This window comes from Myodes glareolus, chromosome 19, assembly GCF_982192425.1.
Source record: "Myodes glareolus chromosome 19, mMyoGla1.1, whole genome shotgun sequence".
Taxonomy (NCBI): Eukaryota; Metazoa; Chordata; class Mammalia; order Rodentia; family Cricetidae; genus Myodes; species Myodes glareolus.
Genome location: NC_142044.1, coordinates 1,044,278 through 1,050,212, shown reverse-complemented (window position 1 = coordinate 1,050,212; position 5,935 = coordinate 1,044,278).

The window sequence follows — 5,935 nt, the reverse complement described above, 5'->3', positions numbered from 1 at the left end:
CTCCTAGTTGAGTATCTTCGGTGCCCAACATTTCTTGAGAATAGATTAGTGCTGCCAGGAGCAATCGTATCTTATGTCAACAGAATCCTGAGTTATTTAAATGCCACATTCTACAATTTTTTGAAATGTTTGAAGATTACTTATCTATGCAGAATACAATCTCTATGAATCTAAAGAACCTGATTAGTCTAACTATAAGTATGACAATCATGGATGACTATTGACCTGTAATTCTTAATACCTATATAGCTTAAAGACTAGGACTTCATATTAAAAAACTAAACAATCTTTAAACAAATGTCCAGCAAATGAAGACAGTGACTTCAAAATGTAAACAATATGAAAGTATCTTGATCAGAGGTGGAAATGTATAGTGCAATATGATCCTAAAATTGCATCAATATACAAAGTATCTTAAGCAGAGGTAGAAACATGCATGCATACAATATGACAAAATAACTCTACATAGGTGCACAAATATAAACAGAAATAGAAGCATATTCACTATAGAAAATATAATTTGAATTTGAATCAATATACAAGAATCTATACCAATGTAAATTGTCTATAAATAATAGCTCATAAGTAATAATCTTATCTACCTATTGTTCCATCCCATTCAATCCCCCTTTTTTAATCATAAGAGATCCTTGAGCTTATTTCATTTCCACCCCCAACCCCATACTACTTCTAACCAATCGCTAAAGGATAACCCTAACGTTGAGGACAAACTTTATTGAGAGAGGGGATGTTGTCTTCTAGAATTACTTCCAGCTGTCATGGGGGGTCCTATAAAAACTAAAATGATAGTTAAGTTTCAAGGCTGCCTGGTATAATTTCAAATAGTCCCAGAGTAGTTGGCAGAGCTTTTCTGAGTTCTTATTTGAAGTTCTGACCAGAACGTTGTAACAAGGTGCACCATCTCAGCTAGCCAAATTGGAATCATCTTGAGCAGTTTGTAACCCAAAACTGATCTTAAAGCAGTGTTATCAGCATAATGACATCATATCAACCAGGTGGAATCATTGTTGTGGGGCTCCATTTTCTTCCTGGAAACTTCAAAGATTTTTGCAGGAAAATTTATTTTTCACTGTGGAAAAATTAAACATTATTCATATAGACATATATTCAATGATAGGTACCAAAAAGACAAAAATAGGTATGTGGAGAAGTAAAATTTTGTGAAATCAGAGTTTTGGTAATAGTATAGTAGTCCCTAAATTTTATCTTCTTTCTTTCTCATATCAGATGGCACCTGATAAGACAGAAACTCTGAATTTTTTTTTGACTTGTGAATATTTCTAATGACTTCATCAAATCAATTAATTTCTGATTCTCATTCTGCATATGTGATTCCAAGGTTTTAAATTTTTCCATTAATGTTATCTTCTCATCCTTAGATATTATTTGGATGGCATGTAGATTGCCTTCCTGGAGGGATGTTCTATCTGCTAGCTTATCATAACTTTTTAACAGATTTTGATTGCCAATTTCAACAGTATGAATCCTTTCAGATAATTTCTCAGTACCCTTTTGAAAGGTTTCATAACAATTGTCATGGATTGAATTTTGCCTGTCAAATTAAAGTTACTATTTTCAAAAGTATGAATCCTTTCAGCTAAAGACTGTATTTTTTTCTAAAAGATTCTCATTCTTGACTCTGTGATCAAATCGTTTCTTTAAGGATAGAATATGAGGAACAAAACCAATGGCTGCCATGACCACAAAAATATATGTACAAGGGAGCTCACACAGCTTTTAGAATTCCTTTCATAGTGTAAACAAAAAGGCTGTTGAATTCCTGGATGGTGATATTGTCTACAATTATCTTGGGGTTGGTTTACAATTTTCAAATTTATCTATTAATTAATCAAATTAATTTACTTCCGTTATAATTTTCAGAAAACTGTTGTAGGTGTAATAACCTTGGTTGGCCAGCAGGTGTTGCAGTTGTGGCAGTAAGGCAGGTCCTAGATCCGTACCTGAATTACCTGAAACTTAGAATTACTAAGAAATTTAGTTAATTACTTAAGAGCAGCACATCCGCATATGGAGGTTTGATTGGTTAGAATATCATGGAACCCAGAGCTTGCAGGCAGTTGCAAGTCACGAGGTTGCGGGCCGAAGCTTGGGCCAGGCATTCACGGAAGCTGGAGCAGCCCCTGCTCCCAGAGTTAGGGCTAGACCTCATCTGAGCAGGCCTGGCCAAAAGCAGAGAAGAGTCCAGGCCGCAGCAAGTCAGCCGCTTAGCAGGCAGAACCAAGACAAGCGGGTGCAGGTGGTAGGAAAATGCCAAGTCGCAGTGGGCCAGAGGGTAGTTCAGCTGCGTGGGGTAGGAGAAGGCTGCAGACGGGGGTCTGGGCAGGACCGGGCAATGGCGTGGACTCTGGCCATGTGGGCGCCAATTTGTTGGTGTACAGAAGCGTTCCACAATAGCCCAGAATGGAGTATTGCAAAGGTTAATTTATCTGGGGATAAACTCACAGAATAGCAATCCACAGGCCCCTGCTTTCCTGGGACCTGGAACCGAATCCAGCAGCCAAGAGACCAGCGCATGCTTTCCAGTGGCCTTTATAGTACATGAGACCACGCCCAAAGCAGGCTGGTATCTTAAAAACTAGTGGCTGAAGGAGTTCCACAGCACATTCTCTTTAAAAAATTCATTTTCTGATTATGTGTTCCTGGATCTGATTATGTTTAGCTAGCAATCTTTTATAATTTCTAGGTACATTTAAATTTTGTTAATTTTTTTTAAAGATTTGTTTATTTTTATTTTATGTATATGAGTGTTTTGCCTGTGTGCTTGACTATGTACCTCATGCATGCCTGGCGTCCTGAGAAGGCAGAAGAGGCTGCCAGATCCTCTGGAACTGGAGATACGCTAGTAAGTTCCTATGTGGGTGGTGGGCGCTGGGACTCAAATCCCTCTGGGAGAGCAACACACGCTCTTAGCCACTGAGCCATCTCTCCAACCCCCGTTACAAGTGTTCCCTTACGTGTGTGTCATGCTGTTTTTGTGAGACAGCTTTCTCACGATGTAGACTTCCCTGGCTGGCCTAGAACTTGCTATGTTGAGCAGGCTGGCCTGAACTCACATTGATCTTCCTGCCTTTGCCTTCCAAGTGTTGGGGTTAAAGGTGTGTGCCAACATGCTTGGCTTCTTTTGCAATTTTTATGCTGACAATTCGATTATCTAAATCACCATTTCTTTTCCAGTACTTGTTCCTTTCCTGGTCTTGCTGGACTGTTAGGCCTCCAGAAAGCTGTTATGTCATTGTTGTTGTTGTTGTGTTTTGTTTTTGTTTTTGAGTCAGGGTTTCTCTGTGTAACAGGATGTCCCAGAACTTGCTTTATAGACTAGGCTAGTCTTGAACTCATATAAATAAATCCACCCTTCTCTGTCTCCTGGGTGGTGAGACTAAAGGTGTGTACCACCACTGCCTGGCCAGAAAGCTGTTTTATACTGGGATATCACCAATATATTCCTCTTCCCAGGGCAGAGGCTTTGTGGCATCTTACCTTTAACCATCTCATCAGTGTTAGCTTACGGAAGCCAACAGGATAAGAGAGAGAATGTCATTTTCACCGCATCTCAGAGAAGAAACGTCAAAGAGGAGACCTAAGGTAACCCAGAGGTTCTGACCAAGGAACCAGCAACTCCCTTAGTCTCTAAGAAAATGCTTAATGGCACAGAGGAGTGCCTCCTTGGACCCAGGTCGCCAATTCCAGGGACAGCTCACTGTTTGGTAAGTGCTTGTGTCTGGGAAATTTGAAGAGGGCCCCTGGTTGTTGAGACTTAGACCTCTAAGAACAGGGGTGTCCTAGTATGTCCGAGGTGGCTAGGGGAGCGGCCAGCAGTTTCTGTTGGGAACAAATGCTATCACTGGATCAAGAGTTTCTGATGCATAAACACAAACAAATAGGAAACAAAAGAGAGGGCTGAGGTTCCTCCCTTCTCCAATGGCCTACTCACTCTCTTCTGCTCACCATAGCCTGGTATGTAGCCTGCTGATAAAGACTAATTCAGTCTCTGCCTCCAGTCACAGTGTGGGGGAAGATGCTTTGAAACTTCATAATATAGTGCTTAATAACATAAGACACTTAATGGCTCTTGCTGTAAGGCAATTTTGTATGTGTGTTTGTCAGATAAATTCACTTGATCACAAAATTCATTTTTATTGAGAACATTCACTTTTATGTTTAGTTTTTATATATATATATAATGAATGGAGGTTGTCTTTCATCAAATGTTTTACCAGTTTCTATTGAGATTGACATCCTGCTTTCTGCTTTATTGTGTTCATGGGGTTGGTGAGTTATGAGAATTGCTTTAGAATGTAAACCAGCCTTCTGTTCCTGAAATAAATCTAACAGGACTGTGTTATATGATATGCTTGTCTATGCTGGCCTGGATTTGCCAATGCTATCTTTCTATCATGAGAACAACTGTGATTCTAATTGTCCTCTGCCAGGTTTGGTATTACTGTTATTTGGGATTCAGCATAGACAGGGACACATACACTGTTTTATTATCATATTACTTAGCGAAGTATGAGTGTTGCTTTTTATGACAGTGGAGGAATGAAGAACAAGCTAGTATAGAGACAGGTACCAAGTTTGTACGGGTACTGCCATGACAGGTGGGACTATGGTGTATTGGAGGGTGGAAGGAGTTTGTAACTTTAAGTTGGAAAAGACATTGCTTTAGTGAGCTATTGTGGGAAATGGGGAGACAGTGTTAAGAGCTGTGCAGTTGTTGGGGGCCTGGCTTATGACGTTTCAGAAGAAAGCTTTGGGAGTCCCTTAACAACTCTATCAGGGTCACTAGATACTTAAAGAATCTGGTTTATGTCTGCTGGGGCTGAAGAACTGATGTGATTAACAAGAGACAGAATCACAAAAATGAAACCTTCGCTTTGCAGGGACATTGTGATTAAGAGACCAGCATCACTGAGGCAAAACCTTCTGGGAATGTTTTCTCAGGGTCAGTACATGTAAGCTGCGGTTCAGAGTGGGTCAAGTCTGCGTGTCATGTTGGCCACTGAACCTGAGAGTCTCCTAGGAGGTACTGGTTTTGACTGCATGAAAGCGGCAGGATACAGAGGGGTCATGGAGAGAAGCTGAGATGGGCACTGCGAGAGGCCATTGGTGAAAGTACAGCACCAGCTACAGTGAAAACCCAGGATTGAAGGGATCACAGAGATGGGCTGCTTTGGCACCATGTGGCAGGATTGGGGTCCATGAAGACAACCCAGGAGAGGCTGTTTATTCTGGCGGAGATACGAGGACCATGGGACAACCATTGAAAAGAGCAGAGGCTCTGGTGTGGAGCCAGCCTGAGTCTGTGAGAAAAATCACATGTGTTATGAATGATGGAGCCCAAGAGATGCAATTGCCAAAGCTGCTCGGAGTCCGGAAGATTGTGAGTGAATCCCTGATACAGGACATTGAGCTGAAGATTTAATTTATAATGTTGGAGCTTTGTTTTGCTTTGGTTTCATTGCGACTATGCCCTGGATTTTCCCCTCATGAAATAAGAAAGTGTGTAACGTATTTTTGATTTTGATGGAGTTCACAGTTATAAGACCTTTGATACTTTAGAGAGACTTTGAAGTTTTAAAGAGACATTGATTATTTTAAAGAAACTTTAGACCTTTAAAATGTTAAAAATTTAAAGATTGTGGGGCTTTTAAAGTCATATTGTGATATTAATAATAACATGAGATCTTGAAAACAAACAAAATGGAAAACTTATGGTTTAAGTGATGTGTTTGTGTATCAGGTTGACAAGAGGAAGTATGTGTGTGTGTGTGTGTGTGTGTGTGTGTGTGTGTGTGTGTTTTGTTAACTTAACGCAAGCTAGAATCATCTGAAAATCAGGGAGCTCAATTGAAGAAAATGCCAACATCTTGTTGGCCTACAGGAAAACCTGTAG